A 19,226-nucleotide genomic window follows, 5' to 3' on the forward strand; every position below is an offset into this window, starting at 1 on the left:
GTCACAGTAGTCCAGTTTAGAGAAGACAAGTATGGTTAGGAGATGTTTGGCAGTTTTGAAGGGAAGGATGTGCCTGATTTTCCTGATATTTCGGAGGTTGAGTGAGTCGCCGTTGCAGCTTTTGAGATGAAGTTAGAGAATGTATGTGAAGGGTCGTAGATGGCACCAAGTTTTCTTGCTCAAGAGGAGTAGGGAAGAGTGTTAGGTGGGAACTGGATAGGTGAAGAGAGAGAGAGAATGTGTCAGGGAAGAAAAGCACCTCTGTTTTTGGAGGAGTTCAACATATGAGAGTGTGAGGCCATCCAGTATTTAATAGCAGAGCGAGATTTGCAAGGTGTGGTAGCCTAGGTCAGCAGGGAGTTCTGGAAAGAAGAACAAGATTTGGGTGTTATCTGCAAAGAGTTGGTACAAGAATCCAAAGGAGATAAGTGCCCTGAGAGCAGAAGTGTACAATGTGAACAGGAGAGGACCCAAGACTGATCTTTGCAGAACATCAACAGTAAGAGGAGTTGAGTTGTGACGTGTTGATGTTCCGGGAAACAGAATTGACCTGGTGCCAGGTAGGACCCAATCCAGGCAAATGGTTTATCACGATTCCCAAGCAGAGAGAGAGTATTCTGGAGATCAGAGTGATCAACCCATACCAAAGGCAGCAGATAGGCCGAGGAGAATTAGGATAGAGTATAGGTTGAAATGTTTAGAAGGGGGCAATAAAGTTGGTCACATTCAAGAGAGCAGTTTCAGTGGAGTGGCAGGAGCAGAAACCAGATTGGGGGGGGGGTCACAAAGTTTGTACGTGTGAAGAAAATTAGTAAGACAGTTTAATACAATTCTTTCCAACACGTTTGAGTAGTAAGGAAGAAGTGGCACAGGTCAGAAATTGGTCGGCAGGTATGGATCACCACCTTGCTTTTTCAGGAGAGGTATGACCATGGCCATTTTGAAAAAGGAAGGAAAGCAGGCGGAGTGAGTCACAGGACAGGTTGAAGTGAACAGCGAGGTGAGAGACCACTAACGGGGAAATAGGTTGGCCAAGCTGATGTGCAAGACGATCTGATGGGGGCACAGGAGGAGTTAGCCTTCATCAGTAGTGCAGTAGAGGTATGACTGAAGTGTGAGATAAAGATAGTGAAAGATGGTAAAGTAGGTGAGTGAAGAAAGTAGAAAGAAGGAGTAAGTGGAGGGAGAGGAGAGATTCCCTCATTTTGAAGATTTTGAAAACAAAGTATTCAGTAAGGTAACTAGCTGAAGGAGTAGAGTTAATAGTTGTGGGTTTAGGGGGAGTAAGGAGTGAGTTTAGTGTGCCTTTGAGTCAGCGAGTATGGTTGGAGTGTATTATAATGATAGAAAGGTAGAGATCCCTTTTAGAATATCAAGAGGAGACTTGAGAGAGTCATGGGCAGAGAGGTATAGTTGCAGGTCCTCATGAGAGTGGGGGCGCCCCTATCTGTGCAGGAGTTGTCGCATATCAGTGCAAACACTGCGTATGAATGTTAAGAGGACGCTGGTGTTTAGGGGTGAAAGTTAGCAGTGGGAAGATAGAAGAGAAGGAGTTGTGACGTATGGAGTGAAAGGTGGAGAAAGCAGTGTCAGTGGAGGAAGGATCTGTAGAAATGCCAGGGAGTGAGAGTTGAAGGAGGAATAGCAAAGGGTTTCAATTTTCTCCTGGAAATCGGGCGGTGAGTAGGAAGGAAAGGTTAGAGCGAAGAAAGAAAATGGTAGTGGATACAATGGAGTGGTCCGATAGAGATGGCATGACAGTTGTGTTAGTTGCTGAGAATTGCAGATGAAGAGTAGGTTAAGAGAGTTGCCCACAGAGTGAGAGGGCAGGTTATGAAAAGAGTGAGAATAGAAAGGTCAGTTTTTTGCCAAGTGTTAGGAGAGGGAAGGTTAAAGTCACCTACGAGGATGAGGGGATGTGAGATGATGTGACGGGGAGAGAGAATCAAGGAGCTGCCCGAGATCATAGAAGAATGGTCCAGTGGGGCTAGGAGGGCGATAAATAGAAATGAAGCGAGTAGAGTGAGGAAGAGCAAGTTAAGAGGGTAAATTCAAAGGAGGGTGAGGTTTTGGTGGGCAGTGATCAATGCGGAGGGCGTTCATGGCCTCCTATAAACCCGCTATCTTAGCTACCCTGGTAGCAATTACTTTCCCCAGCATTTTTGTATCCACATTTAGCAGGGCGACAGGCCTGTATGAGGCATACTGACTTGTGTCTTTACCCTTTATCAGACAAACCAGTTGTATTGCCTCTCTCATTGTTTCTGGCAATTGTCCCCTCTGAAATACATTATCATACACCTTCTTTAACTACGGGACTAGAATGTCCTCGAAGGTCTGATAAAACTCGACTGGTAACATACCACTCCCTGGAGCCTTTTTAGCTTGCATAGCCTGAATAGCATATACGATTTCTCCCCCTCTATTGGTGTGTCCAACCTGTCTCTAGTGTCCACCTCCAACCTGGGCACATTCACTAGATTCACTAGATCTGTGGCGTCTAATTCTGAGTAATTTCCCCTGGTTGAGAGTAAAGCTACCCATAATATTTTTGAAACACCTCATTTATCCCCTGTTGCTACATTACCAAGTTACCTGCCTGATCCTGTATATGTGTTATTGTGACCATGGGGTGTTCCTGTTTCATAAGCCACACCAATAGCCGGCCCGCCTTGTCCCCCTCTCCATGAATACCAGCATGAATTTGCGATGTTTACATCATGTGATGGATTAAGTGAAAGGATCTCACAGTGATATGGCATTGGCCGCATTAGATGCAGTCAAAGCATTTAATTTGCTTTAATGGCCATGGCTGTTTAACAGTTTTGGAGGCTTATGAGTCTGGGGCTGTGATAATGGGCTGGTTACAACTGCTGTATAGCAACCCAATGGCCAGGGTGAAGACGGGTACAGGGGTATCCTTGCAGTGGCGATTGGAGCGGGGTACGCAGAAGGGATGCCCGATATCACCTATTTTGTTTTTGATTGCACTTGAGTCTCTTGCTCTGTATTTTCAGATGTACATCCGGGAGATGGGTATTTTAGTGGGAGGGGTGACCCGCAATGTCTCGCTATACGCAGACAACATTTTACTACATGTGAGTAATCCCTTAGGGAATATACTGATCATTCTAGTCCTAGAACATTTGGGGAAATTATCAGGGTTTCAAATTAATAAAGGAGAAATCCATCTTGTTTCCCCTGACTGGATTATGTGAGAATTAGGGTGAAGCTCTTCCGGACAGGGGAATCAGTTGGGAATGGGAGCCCCTTAGATATTTAGAAATAACGGTGTTTCACGAAATTGAGGAGATGCTAATTTACAATACGGCAGGCCCATTATCTGGGATAGGGGATGCGGTTCACATTTTGAAAAAGGTTGCCTCTCTGGCTCATGGGGAGGGTTAGCTTGTGTGTCATTGAGATCGCGCGAGTGCGGGGAAGAGGTAAGGGTAAAAGTGCCAGGGTAGGGGGGAAGGGAGGTTGGGATTCCCACCATAGACGGGGAATAGAATTCATGTGGAACCCTCATGAGCGGAAAGGAAATAACAATGTTTTTAGGCTAGTACGGAAGTGTGCAGGAAGCTATTGATGAAATTGGGAGTCAAAGGATTATATGGGGCGGATATACCCATAGGGTTTGATACTCAGATAAGGACAGCATTAATGAGTATGGGGTTAACGTCCTTGAAGGAGAAACACTGTCCAGTGTCAGGGGATCTCTTAATAGATGGGAAATTAATGCAATTTGACGAATATAGACAGACGTATGATGTATCAAGTGGCCACTTCATCACCTATGAAAAAGTAGTATGGAGGTTGGTGGAAATCTGGGATTTTGCTGAACCGACAGCAAACCCAGTGGTACAAGCACTGTTAACATTGGGGTAAGGATTTCTAGGCTGTATGCAGCTCTGCAAGCCACTCGGAAAGACGACGAACTAGTGGTTAAAGATGAATAGGAAAAGGATGCAGGTTTCTTGATTTCAGACAAGAAATTTGTGAAAATGTGGGAGCAGGTGAAGAAGGGGTCTCGAAATGCAAGATTTCCACTGATTCAATTTAACTATTTACATAGGGTATATTTGACGCCAGTGAAATTACACATGATAAATTCCTCGACGTCACATGAATGTCCACGCTGCAGGGCAGAACGTACAGGATTTTGGCATATGATTTGGGACTGCCCAGTGATAATTGCGAGGAGATGGTGGGGTGCATTAATACATTACTGGGCAGCAATTATGAGCGCATACCAGATGTTTGTTTATTGGGTTTACCATCAAGGAAGAAGAGGCATAAAACGAGAAATAGAATTGCAACATATATATTGCTTTTAGCCTAGCGGCAGATAGCACTTTCATGGAAAGGGGCTGGGGCCCGTCAATGTGGCAATGGCTTCAGGATAATCAGCAATGAGGTTTGGCAGAAGTGGAATATTTAAGGAGGCAAAGGGACCTGGAGGGAGCGTAAGGTGCGGAAGTGGGTAGGGGGCAATTGTTGAACGAACTGACCTCTACCCTGGACTTGAAGGCCCTATGAGATGGACAAGTGCAGTAATGTGCGGAGAGAGGTGAAGGGTGGACGACAAAAGGGATGGAGTGATCTTCTGGAAGAGAGGGGGGATGTGAGGCGACCCTGAGGGGCTGCGTCAAAATTGGACTGCATGGGGGAGAGGGTGGGGACGCAAAGGGTAAGAGTGCTCTGCATGTATTATTTGCGGAGGTGGGATTGAGATTTGAGAACTATGGAAGAACATGGGGATGCCTATATTGACTGGCCATGGTATGATTTATTTTCTGAAAATGTAAAAAAAATATGTTTAAAAAATAAATAAACCAAGTGTATGATCCTGGATATATAGTAATATTGACTTGTGATATACTGCACAAAGTCATTTGTTTTTTTGCTCACTAATGTCAATGCTTGAAAAGCTTGTCACTCTTCCATTGATGCAAGAGTGTATGTGCCATTTTCACATGGCTACTGATCTGCGGCCTGACTCTCTACCGACCTCAGTATAGGATCCACCCACCTTTAGGCATTTTCCAGAGAGACTCTGTGAAGAATGTCCATGCCATATGGGTTCACTAAAGTAGAAAGTAATTGAAACATGAGAAACTATACGTTGGGACAGTGGCAAGCTGTGCTGAAGCTATATCTGCTAAATCTGGAAATAAACTGGGCTACCGGTTTGATGTTGGTGGGAGCTTCATGAATTGAGTCATTGACATACACTGTCGCTAATTTTGACAGATGGATAAATTAAAATGAAACTCTATTAGATAATGGGCCTCATTCTAAGTTTGCCGGTCTGGAAACAAGGGTGCCAGTAAGCTCACCGGCACCCTTGTTTCCGGAGCGTCAGTTTTCGAGTCTGCCTGCTGTGGCCGCTGTCTGACCCTGCCGGGCGCAGCGGCCCTGGTAGGCAGACTGTTCACAGGAGCACCGTCACTGTTGCTAACGGTGCTGGTGCTTCCGTGTCCCCACTCCCATAGAATCCTAGCGGACTCTATGGGAATGGGGATTAACACATACACCAGTGCCCGACTTCCTGGCCGCCGGACTCGTAATAAGCCAGTGGCACCGGGAGGTCAGGCACAGGTAAATTATTACGGGTCCGGCGGCAACCCGCCAGTAGCACCGGCAGGGTTACCGCCCGACCCGTAATGAAGCCAAATGTGTGCTTTGCATCACGTGCTGGTCAATAGCAGGTGTTGGCATTTGCGGCTTTGGCAAAGATGTTACATTGGTGGGAGCAGGGAGTTCTTTATATCTGTGGTGGCTTTGGGGTTACACGTGCCATCATCATCATCATACTAACATCCAAAGCTCTGTGAGGGTGTACAATTTAGAGATAATACATAAAATATGCAGCAATCAGGGATATTCATAATGCATTCTTTTTTTATCAACAAGAGTATAAGAACTTGGTGAATATATAGCTGTTATCATTAATAAAATACTTCATACCTGGCGAGAATGAGGAAGAACTGGGAATGGTATCGATGACTATGCTTTAAATACGGAAAGGTTAGGGTTACATTGCAATTGATGGCATGGCCACAGGGCTTTTTCAAAATAACGATTGATTGAGAAATATGTGATAGAAATCATTTTATTTAGAACAATGGAAGTGGGTGATCTCTTTAAGGGGTGTGTCAAGGTGAGGTTCCATGTGCTAACTGCTCTAATCAAGATAATATTATTGTCTTCCACAAACATCCACAGTCTTACATTTCCGATGGACAGAGTCTTCAGGAACCATTCTGTGACATTTTGTTCCCATAGACAACTGCTAATGGTGCTCACACTGGACCCTTGCACTCCGGTTTGTCTACCCGTAATTCCAGTTATTTACTGCAACGTGATACAACAGCAACTGTGAAATGCAGATATATAAAACACATCACACCCTGCTGTCCTAGTGGTAGCACTAAAAAGTTGTTCTCGTCCCTCTCTTTTGCAGATAACCTTCTTTGGACCTTGTGTAGGAATGCCACAAAGCAGATTACCATGACCCTCATTCGGAGTGCGAGATGGCTTGGACTCAATTAGAGGCATTGCCACCAACACACCACAGACTTTTTTCCCAGTAGACATTGCTATTCACAGCAACGCTGGTGAGTCTGAGTCTAGAAAGGATGGTATGAAATAATCTCTTTTTTTTTCTAGAGCAGAATGATCATTGTTCTGTCCTACCTAAATCATATAAAGTCAGCCCTATGGATAAGGTGTGTACCGGCCACTTGACTCCCTAAAAATAGGCAAATACTCCCAAAAAATAAAAATAAGGAGTACAAATACTCCCAACAAAAAATGGCAAACTGATCTTTAGAACCTTGTGCCCCTGAGTTCACCAACACAGCTCCATAGACATGTTTGCATCAGTGGTGCACATAGTACCAGAGGAAGAAACTATTATTATTAGTGCCTGATCAGAAGAAATAAACCTGTTCTTTTCATGTGCATGAAATAATTATTACAAAAACGTTTTTCGTTTTTGCCAGTTAGAACATATTTTTTCTTGCTTATAAAATACTCCCACTGGGAATTGGACTTACATTTTAACTCCCTAAAAAAATCATTTTACTCCCAACTTTAAAATATAGGGAGTAAAATACTCCCACTTCCAAATCTTATCTGGGCCACTGTATAAAATGATGGCTTTTTAATAACCGTGGTGTATTTCTACAGTTACATGTTTATACACAACTTAAATTACTGTGTTGAATGCTTCATTTAATTGAGAAGTGGTATGGTTTAAACCAAATAGGATAACAAATGAATGGAGAAGGTGAATGTTGAAATGTATTACAGGAGAGAGCAACTTCTGAACTCACATGGTGACCCTTTATCGCATACATATGTTTAGAGTACATCTTCGCTGGCGGCCACAGGAGTCACTAGTAGGGGCGTTTGCTTCAATTTGTGCCACCGAAGCAGACGAGGGTTACTCGCCTGTGTGTACATTACCACAAGATGGCCGTGTGAACACGGCTGGGCTGCAGTGATAAGGGCATGGAAACATAAGTGCTGCTCCATAGAAAACATACTTATAATACATTGCTACGGCATGCAGAGTGGGCGTATTGATGATTCATCGAGGAAAAACTGAGGGGTGTGACCATTCCTTTAATTAGGGAAGTTCCTACAGAAAAATAAAACCACTCCTGTCTGTTCATGATTCTTCATAGAAAATTACTTTTCTTCTTCCCTTTAACCTCTTACTGTCAATTGCAACTGCACCATTCTCCTTCTCTTCTATCACCATAACATGACTACCTTCTCCAATAGCAGCATTCGGTTTCGTTTGTTTTAAGGTTTTAGTCACACTTGGCTTTGCAATCTCTTTCTTAAGTTTTCAAGATGTTGAAAGCCACTTTTAAGTATCCTAAATGTTACATCATTCATGCATTTTCGAAATCCTCGTAAATGTCATGGAGGGGACCGTCTACATTTGTACTTAGGTACAAACAGGCCCCTCAATGCAATTTCTGTTTTTAGCTCTAAAAAGTGCAAAACAAAGGTGTACATCGAGGCATAATCGCCTGTACGCTTTTGTTTTTGAACATTGCAGTCCATCTAGAACTAATGCTGTCTGCCGTTTATGCATGGGAGGCAGACTTTACAATCCACCAGTCCTATAAATGTTTATGCATACAGTTCACTCATGAATTTTATTGTACAACATTACAAACAGGACCTCCACCGCAGTGTTATGTACTGATAGATAACACCATGGGTACTGTAATTTTTCATTAGAAGTTGAATTTTTGAAATTCTTTCTAAATGACTGTGGTCCCCATTACGACGTTGCCTCCAACCCCGTAATACCAAATCCAGCGCCTGACATCCCGGTGCCACGGGACATTCGGCGTCCCGGCAGCACGGTAAGTCAGGCGCTGGATTTTGTAAGTCCCCATTCCCATAGATAGGACTCTATGTGCATGGGGAGACGGAAGCACCGGCACCGTTGCTAACGGTGCCGGTGCTTCCGTGACGACTCTGCCTACCATGGGCAGACCTGTCGGGGCTAGCGGCCCCATCAGGCAGACTCGTTGTGTGCCGGTCCGGAAACAAGGGTGCCGGTGAGCTTTCCGGCACCCTTGTTTCCAGACTGCCCACTTGTGTTGATGCCATGAGTCTTTTGTATTAATTCAGGGCCTTTTCACGGTGCCTTTGGTTTCTTGTCTTTGAGGGCTCAGCAGAGTGGAGCTAGGCTTCCAGGAGCTTCCTAAGGCGGTGATTCAGCATATAGTTATTAACTGTTCCACTGGGTCCCAAATGCAGTGTTGTCCAAGTAGCAATGGCACATGGCAAGAGGATCGGGACAGGCATGCAATGTCCGGGTTGCTGTAACACAAAGGCGGTTCAATGAGGGAATCAGGGCCCAGAGCTGTTTCTTGACTTCTGGGTTGCAATGAGGCCCAGTCCAGGGTCTCCCACTCTAGGGAGCTTGGCTTGTGCGTACAGGGGACCCTTCACATCCAGCAAGCAGGATCCTGGTTCCACTGCATGGCAAGCCGAGGCGCTTTGGTTTAAAACAGTGTTATTCAGACAGTGGGGAGTGGCACCATACCTCAGTAGCTTCGGCGTCAGTTGCGCCTTTCAAAAAATGAACACAGCCTGAAATAATGTCTATGCTATGTTGATTTTCAGATGTCAGCATGGATGAAGGAAGGCACTGAGAACCTGGTCCTCTCCTCATGAGATGGGTATCTGCCACACCTGGCCAAGAGGGCAGAAGAAAGACAGGACCCAAGTGTAGTAAAAGCAGTCTGCACGTTCGTTAATGCCTCACTTATAGACGGGGAAAGTGCCAACGGAACTACAACAAACTATGGTTACCCCAATTATTAAGAAATCGGAGTTGCCAAGGGACAATCCATTGAACGTTCGCCCTATTCTGAATACTCCTTTCTTTTTATAAATACTTGACCGTGTAGCGTATCATCAACTTGCTGAACACCTGAACCAGTAGCCTATCCTGCATTCATATCAATCGGGATTCAGAAAATTATTCGGAACTGAGACCTCGCTCTTAGAGCTTAAATACAGATTACTAACACAGATGGATAAGAGCGGGCTTTCACTGATCATTGGATCAATCCGCAGTCTTTGATTTAATAGAACATTCTATATTAAATACAAGCCTCACGGAAGGGGCCAATTTCTCAGATTGGGCCGCATCTTGGATTGCTTCCTTCTTAGAACATAGACACAGTAGTGTCTGCTCGGATATTGCAGAAGCAGACCCAATGTCAGTACTCTATGGAGTCCCACAGGGGGCTAGTACTTCACCATGTATTTATAATCTTTTCATGGTAACTTTCTTCTACATGTTAGAGCAGGAGGGCATAGTTTTTTCAAATTACGCAGATGATACCCAATGTGTAGTTCCCCTAACAGGTTCCCATGAACAGGACGAGCTAGAAGTCAACAGAGCCTTTAACTTGATTGAGAACTGGATGTTGGATAAATATCTTGCTTTAAATAGGAGTAAGACAGAGCTAATGATTGTATGTAAAACACATGCTCTGAAGGCTCTAAATCACTCTTATAGCTCTTTCAAGCTAGGGGATGATATCATAAATCCACTCCCAAAAACTAAAATAATGGGAGTTTCTCTTGATCAGTCTCTCAATATGAAAGCGCGTGTGACCTCGGTTGTGTCCTCCTCAGTTTACTATGTTAAATTACTGTCACACCTAAGGCCACTCATATCGCAGAAAAGTGCAGAAACCATCGCAAGAGCGATAATAGGGGCCAAGTTGGACTACTGTTGTAGCCTTCTGCTGGGTACCGGCAAGCAGGTCTTACAGAGACTACAAGTGGTTCAGAATTGGGCAGTTAGAGTGGTAGTGGGGCTCTCAAGGCGGGAACATGTATCGGAAGCCAGGCGAGCGCTTCATTGGCTTCCAGTAGAGTCAAGAACTAAGTTCAGAACTCTGGTGATAACCTTTAAGTGTAGAATGCACATGATGCCTCTGTATCTTCAGTGCTACATTAAAGATAAAGTAAATACCAGATCGTTAAGGTCTGGATCTCAAAATCTTCTGGAGCAACTCAGACCAAGGACTTCCAAGGCAGAGAACGTTGCTTTTGCTTTCAAAGCGCCCAGTTTGTGGAACGAACTACCAGATCATTTGCGTAAACACAAACTTCTTGCAATATTCAAGAAAGATCTTAAAACCTTTCTTTTCACCTGAGATTAGCCCTAGGGGATAGCGCCATTGTAAGCATACTTCTTTTCAGCAAGTTCTTTCGTGAGTCTTAATTGGTCTTTAGAAGAGTAAGCTGTGTTATAGGTAGCTACATTTTTTTGTGTGTTTTGTCCTTCTGTTGTTAGTGCCTGCGGGTCCACAGCGCGCTACATAAATACCATGTAATGTAATGTCATTTATTAAAAGTCAGAAAAGCTAAATTTTCGCAGTGTTTCAGATGGCAATTCGTCACATGAACTCTTACACGTCACATGCAAAGGAACTTCTTTTTTTGGCGTTGTACGTGGAGCATACAACTTTTCCTCTAATCAGACTGCAGCTCCGAGCTTCGAGACCAGTGTCCAGAGCTCGGAGCTGCAGCATCTCAGAAGAGCCTCCGAAGGCCCTGCTGGGGATACTCGGGTGTGGGTGCAGTGGTTCAATAGAGGAGGAAAAAATTGAGGCGTCCCTCAGAGTGACGTCTGGTAAGCGGGTGCAAGTCTCTGTCCCTGTACTCTCAATCTCTCTGCACCTCTCAGCAACCCTCAGCGCTGTGGGAACACCCTCCGAAGTGTGCTGGAAGCAGTGACTGTTGCCACATGTATCTCGCATGAGACTTGCGTGAGACTGCAATTGTAACAAGCAGAAATTTAAATTATTTATTTTTAAGCTTTTACTCAACAAAACTAAACTGTATCCCTCTATTAGCCATCACTGCTTTGACATACCAGTACTAGTGAAACTGACTTTGTGTTTGCAAGACATTGGATACATTGGCTATCCTCAGCTTTCCTGAGCCATGTATTAAATGAGGTCTACACCGGTGGCAATTAACTGTATGACTGCCTGTCTCCTCTGACTTTGTTTTTTCATTCATTAACCAACATGGTATCGGGAGGCAAGGTTTTTCTTTGCCGCAATGCAACAACTTGATCTGATTCGCCCTACATTAATTCAATCAGGAGGTGATTTACCTGTTTTTTGGACTACAGCAACCAAACTGCAGAGCGGTGACTGTAGGGCGGTAGTGGTGCCCTTTGAAACGCTTTCACTTCTATTTAAGACAAGCAGGACGCTGAAGCATATGAATCAGGAGGCGATTTACGTGTTTCTTGGACTCCAGCATCCATACTGCAGAGCGTTGACTGCGGAGCGGTAGTTGTGCCCTTTGAACCGCTTTTATTTCTATTTAAGAAGAGCAGATGCTGAAGCGTTTGAATCATGATGCAATTTACCCGTTTTTTGGACTCCAGCATCCATACTGGAGAGTGGTGACTGCGGGGTAGTAGTGGTGCCCTTTGAACCGCTTTCCCTTCTATTTAAGAAGAGCAGGATGCTGAAGCGACGCACCAGCGCGTTGCCATCATGCCATCAGGCATAATGGCAAGCATAATGGCAGAACAGTGATCGGTGCTGGAGGATCTTGTACTTGGTGAAGTGATCCCGGCAATCAATATAACAAATGAACCGGCTGACTTGATCCTATAGAAACAATGGAAGCAGTCCACCCAGAGCCATTTCGTGGGATCACTAGATCGTGTCCCCCAAAGATTTATAGGGCTACCGACTCTGACTTGCCGGGTAAGAATAGAGCAAGGATTACTACATTTTTCTCAAGTAAAAGGAACTCGAATGCTATTGTTGAGGATGAATATTCACAACTGGTAACAGAGTTGTGGAAGTCAGTGCCTTCTCTTGGCACAAAGACCATTGAGGATATTGGGCCTCATTACGACCCTGGCGGTAAGTAGCCGACATTACCGCCATGGCGTAATGAACGTTTACGCCGTGCACCGATGGCGGAAAGAGCGCCACATTCCGACCCATCGCGCACGAGCATTACACCATGGCGGTAATGTAAATAACGCCATGGCGGAAAGGGCCCCTACCGGCATCGTAGGCCGCGAAAGGTGCACTACCGCCACCCATCTCAGCGACCACCGTAATGAGCGGCCACCGTAATCAGCGGTGGCCGCAATTAGCGGTCACCGTAAAAAGCAGAACCGGAAATAGCGTCATCGCGGCGGAACGGGAAACAGCACAACGGCCATCTTTAAAAACACAATCCATTGCCATCCTTCCCAACAACACCAGATCCAACCCTGACACCTGTCCCAACCCATCACCCACCCACTTAACCACCCAAAAATGCCCAAAGTTGTCAAGAAGGCATGCGACCGCCAGCGCCAGGACAGATTCTCCCGGGAGGAACTGAGCATGCTCGCGGAGACCCTACAAGACAATGCAGCCATTGTTTTTTTGCAGCAAATGACCAGGCCGGCGATAGCCAAAAAGAAGGCCATATGGGCCGTGGTGGCAGAGCGCGTCAGCGCGGTGGGGACCGTACCCCGCACCCCAGAGCAGTGCAGGAAGCGGTGGGATGACCTTAGGCTACGTGTAAGAAGCATCATCTCTGCCAACCGCAACCTTGCCCTGGCTACCGGTGGAGGTTCTGAATCCCCACTGAAACTCCAACCGTGGGAGGAAATATGTGCCAGCACGATTGGCATGGAAGGCATTGAAGGCGTCGGAGGGATGGAAAGAGGAGTACCGACATCAGGCGATGAAGGTAGGTGCCTCAAATCAAGACATGCCATAGTCACTGAAGTCCATTCATGTGTAGCACAATGTTGCCCTAGAGTGTAAATGCAACACATTAGCTGGACACTGCCCACAGCCACATGCGAGCTCCACCCTCTATACATGTAGCATGCACACCCTAACTGCCGGCACCCACATACCTCCATCCTCATTCCACACAAAAAGGAGACAACCTGCATGCCCCTGCCTCAAATGTGCCTCATCTACTGACCAAAATCATGTCAATCATTGTCATTCCAATGACCCATCAATAACGCTCTCCCTCCTTTGCTCCACCACAGGCTCCGAATCACACCCCGAGGACGAGGACACCCCTGCGACAAAAAGAGCCAAGAAGGCCAAGACAACCATTCACGCACCCTCAACCTCAGCTGCAGTGAGCCAGACCCCACAGCAAGCACAATCCACTGCCAGCAAACAGGACGGGCCACCGGCAAGCACCCCAGTAGGCAGCAGGCCAGCAGCAGCAGCACCACCTGTTCCAACATTGCCTGCCACAGAAGGCACCGGTTCTGCGGCCAGCAGCACCATTGGAGAATCAGCTGCCATTGCAGCATGCTCAGACTCCGACATTGAGGAGCACGACGTCAGACACCCCACTGACCTTCCACATTCCCCCTGTTTGTCCCATGCCAGCCCCCATGAGGATCCCACACAGGGGAACACAGAGGAAGAGGAGTGGCCATCTACCCCATGCCCAGTTCTAAGTCCACAGGAGGGGAGCAGCCCCTCCATCACACCACCAGCAATGGGCAAGGCCCAGCAGGGGCAACAGTCCCTTGAGGACATCATTCAACGGCAGCAACAGCTGTCCACACTACTCACCGAGCATGCTGCGGAATGTGTGGGGGCTAGGGCAGCCATCGAACAGGCTATGGAGACCCTAAGGGCCGAAATTGCGCAGAACACTGACACCCTGAGGGATGCAATGCAGTCCATGTCAAAGGACATTTGTGGTGAACTTGCCGGGGTGCGCCGTGTGCTCTCTGAGCTCTCCCACACCCTACAGGACATGCATGCACGGGAGCAGGCAGGGACATCCTCCGCTGCCAGTTCTGCCCAGAGCAGCCCCGTCCGACGTTCAGGACGGATCCTGCGCTCCACAGGCAGGGGTGCCCCGGGGGCCGGGAGAGGGGGCTTGTAATAGCCTGTGCCCACTGTTACAGGCATCTGTAGACACTCACAGGGGGTGTGTTGGGGTGTGCAGGGGGGAGGGGTGTGTTGGGGTGTGCAGGGGGGAGGGGGTACGGGGGAGGGGGTGTGTTGGGGTGTGCAGGGGGAGGGGGGAGGGGGTGTGTTGGGGTGTGCAGGGGGGAGGGGGGAGGGTGTGTGTTACGACAATTTATGATTAAAATACACTTTTTCCTTTTTCCGAAATGAAATGTGTGGACATTTTCATTGCATATGTGTGCTTTATTGGTGTACAGTCCACAGTGTGCATGTCCCAGAGACACACAGTGCCCCAAGTGCCGTCTCCATGTGATACACACCAGACGTGTGTGCTAGAAGCATTGGTCCATGATATTTTGACGCATTTCTCGCCCCTCCTGTGCATCGCCTCCTCCATGAGGTGCGGCCCCATCTGCACCCTCCTCATCCTCATCGTCAGGTGGTTGCAGTTCTGGGTCAGGGGGCAGGGGCACATTTCGTCTGACGCACATATTGTGTAGCATGACACATGCCATGACCATCTTTGCCACCTTCTCATGGCGGTACAGGAGTGCCCCACCAGACCTGCTGAGGCATCGGAACCGTGCCTTCAATAGGCCGAATGTCTGCTCAATGACCACGCAGGTACGTGTATGTGCACGGTTGAAGTCCTCCTCATGCTGGTTCTGCGGGTTCAGGACTGGTGTAAGGAGCCACCTCTTCAGGGGATAGCCTGCATCACCTGTAAGTAGGCGAGAATGTATGTGTCAGTCATGACGTCTGATCAAGAACATGATGTGCCACCATGGCTTGCATCCAACTGTTACTTTGGACCACTTCTAAATGCACTAATTGATTCACACAATGCAACCAGTATATGCCCTTGGCTCTCATGGCCTGTTTTGCATGCCATCACCCAATGTATGCAGAGGGGTGGAGTGCATTGTGAGTGCCCATCCACTGAGTCCGTTCATGCCGTTTGTTTCGTTGGCCTGGCACGTGTCCTGTGATGTCAATTCGCACATCATTGCAACATTGCTGTGGGCCTCATCATGACCCCAGTGAGCAATGCTGATGTTGATAGGGACATTTTGGGGGCCCTGCTGTCTGTGTAATGGTATGTTGATGTTTCTGTCCGTCATGTGCCTCCTTCGTGGGCAGTTATGGGGGACAGGCCTTTCGGTTGATGGTGTTTGGTGACGTGCATGTAGGTGCATTTCATTGTTGACAATGTGGTCTGAATTGGTAGAATGCACTTGCAGATGGTGGTGTCTTGGTTGGGACACAACCTCATTCACATGGTAGGGCTGCATACATTGGGTATTGGCTTTACAGGTGTTGGGTGGAGTTTGGGTTGCTTTAGGGTATCATCTGTCTCTGTTCTCTCTGCTACTCACAGCCAGGTGGAGTATGCATCATTCCACCCTCCCTTTCAGCCAGGTGGAGTATGCATCATTCCCCCACCCCTTTCAGCCAGGTGGAGTATGCATCATTCCCCCCCCCTTTCAGCCAGGTGGAGTATGCATTGGTACGTCGTTCACCTACACACTTCACATTTCCATGGTCATGACATTAGACTCACCGAGTAGCCAGGATCTTGGGCCTGCATGTCGCTCCATGTAGCGTGGTATTGTGGAGTTCCTCAGGACCATTGAATCATGGGTTGATCTGGGGAATCGGGCACAACAATGTGTGATGATCTTGTTGGAGTCACAGACCATTTGCACGTTGATTGAGTGGAATTGTTTCCGGTTGCGGTACGGTACCTCCATGGCACGTGGAACCACCAATTCCACATGGGTGCAGTCGATGGCACCAATGCAACCAAGTATGCCGGCTAGTGCATGGAAACCCACTTTGGTGTTTGCAATCTCCTGGGCAGTCCGTGGTAATGAGATGTGGTCGTCTGTGTGCTTGAGGAGGGCATCGAGCACTTGGATGAGTGTACGTGAGAATAATGGTTGTGAAATGCCATGCAAGTGCCCCACTGTGTGCTGGTAGGTGCCTGTGGCCAGGAAGTGGAGTACAGATACTACCTTCAGTAGGGGTGGGATGGCGGTTGGACTTTCTATCATGCTGACGATGTCGTTGTGTGTCATGTCTACGATGGCGTTGATGGTGTCCCCGTCCAAACGGTACAGGGTGTGGATCTGCTCAGCAGTGAGGTTGAATGGACTGGCTCTGATGCGTGGGATTGGGGGCTGCCTGCGTGGTGGCACTGGCTGTGCTGGTGGGGCTTGCTGGCCCTGCCTTGCCCTCCTTCTCCTCCTGCGTCTCCTCTGTGCTGCCTGTTGTTGTTGATGTTGTTGTTGTTGTAGTAGCACTTGCATTGCTATCAGGTCCTCCAGCCCCAACATTGCAAGTCGTATTGGTATCATTGTGGAGTGTGACTGGGTGTGGGAAGGGGTGGGGTGTGCTCTTTTTGTACTTCCTGAGTCTGTATTGCCTCCACCTGTGCTGTTTCTGTGCACTTGTGGCAGCTGGATTCACTTTACATGGCCATTTACGGTTGGTTCGCGATGTCGTACTTAGCGCCATGGCAGTAAGGTACTTAACGGGCTGGGTGATGGCGTTAGGTGCATGTCCGCTTGGGTCGGCATTTGCATACCTTTCCGCCATGGCGCTAAGTACGGTGCGGGAGGTCGCGTGCGCACGTCCTTGGCGCAGATAGCGGCAGCGTTGACTACAATGCCGCTAATGGCATCGTAGTTAACGGTCAAGGGTCATAATCGGACCTAGCGGAAAACGATGGCGGTAATCATTTACCGCCATCGTTTTTCGCTTACCGCCAGGGTCGTAATGAGGCCCATTGTCACTTCATGGTTACTGACAATCACCATCACTGTGCACACTCACACTCAATCTCATTCACTATTGCAGGGTGACACTCATGTTATCGATTTGGATTTTTCTTTAAATTACTGTGTCCTCCTGAAAAAAAGAATCAGGGATTGTTCATTGATATGAGTGACTGTGGGAGGGAAATTCTTGACAATTTGAAACATTCATTGCACCATACTGACAGTGAAATAAATGTGGTGAACATTATATTGAGTAGATTGTTCAATAGAATGTCAGAGGGTGAGGCTCCAATAACAATAGACTCAAATGGTGCCTCGCATAATATCCTATGTCAAATCTCATCACCTGAACTAAATGATTGTCCACCGGACTTCAATGGCAACAAGGCTAATCTTGTTGACTTTGCAGTAGTAGATGGGGATGGGGAAGGTGAAGAGGGCAACTTGTTGGAATCTAGTCTCTTATTAATAAAGAGTAATACTAGCTGTACCTCCATTGAAATGTTTGGTGTATTTGAAAACCTGTTGACTACTCTAGTGACAAAAAGTGATGGAATGATGGAAATATTGGTATCACAGGTTGAGACTCTTAAGGGCCTTGTACGCTACTGTGACCTAATTGACTGTAAACAGTCTCCAACATTTAGTCCTAATGGAAAAATGTCTTCAACAGATGAAAAAGTTGACACGATTATTATTAGTGAGACACGTGTGGCCAAAAAAGGCGTGTGTTATGGGTTGGGGAAGTCATTTTGAATCATCAGCAAAAGCGTAAGCCTAAAAGGCCTATTATGCAGGCATTTATGTATGGCAATCCCAAAGAGCAGAGCATGAAATCTTTGCTCAAAATATATAAAGAATCCCAGCAACAATATGTAAAAACTAAAGGAACAAAATGGGCAGACATACAAGAGTGGTATGAATCAATTTCCCCAGATCATTCTCCCTGTCCAAATAGAAGGATTACCATTGCCCAGCCTGGTGGGGAGGTAATATCGCTTGGAAGCGTGACTAACATTTCATTTAGCATAGAGAAGAGGAATGATGTTGAAATAGGAGGTGGATCTTGTGCCCAGGCAGGGAATGATAAGAGAAGAGTAACTGGAACGGTGAAATGTAGGGAGAATGTTACTAAGAATGATTGGGATTACCAAGTGAATACTGCTAGACTAGAACAAGCACAAACGATCATTGGGCCCCCTATGCAAAAAAAAGAAATGTGAAAACAACAAAGTAAATGGGGACGAAATATTATTCAACCTGGGGAGTCTGTGTCAGCCACCGGAAATAGATAAGGAAGTCAATAAAACCTCTAGTGCTACTACACAAATATCCCCCCTCGTCAAATGTTAGACAGAATCATAAGACACATTTAATGAATATTAAGGAATAGCAAAGCAAAGCCCTGAAAATAATATTCTTATTTGGGACTAATGAGGAAGACTTCATGAATAGGGGGAGGTTCCTTGACTTGATTCATGAAGGGGATCCTACTACAGTCCATACAGACTGAAGATTTCATAATAGTAGACATTATAGAAGAAGAACACTCTGCTACCTCCTATATTTATTTCAAAATGAGTGATACCATTGGCTATATCATGCAGTATGATATTGCTCTTTTGAAATTGGGATACAAATGCACTGTTATAGAGGTTGAGGAAATGGACAAAAGTGGGATAAACCCACCAATGAATATGCTTGTACGATGGGTGGAGGAGAAGTTGATATGTGGTGGGAGGAATCTTGGTGAAAATCAGCCAGATTCTTCAAAGAGCCAAGGAAGCCCGACCACACGTCACACGCCATGAATGTGAATAATCTATAAATAGAGACGAAGTAGGCTGGTCATAGCCTATCAAAATGTTTAGACAAAAACGGTCAACCTACTCCTGATCAGCTACCCTTGTTATTAACATGGAACAGTAGGGGATCAAAACATCTATTAGCACAAGGGAGGGTATTGGAA

Source organism: Ambystoma mexicanum, chromosome 2p (assembly GCF_040938575.1).
Source record: "Ambystoma mexicanum isolate Mex_15411 chromosome 2p, UKY_AmexF1_1, whole genome shotgun sequence".
NCBI classification, from domain to species: Eukaryota; Metazoa; Chordata; class Amphibia; order Caudata; family Ambystomatidae; genus Ambystoma; species Ambystoma mexicanum.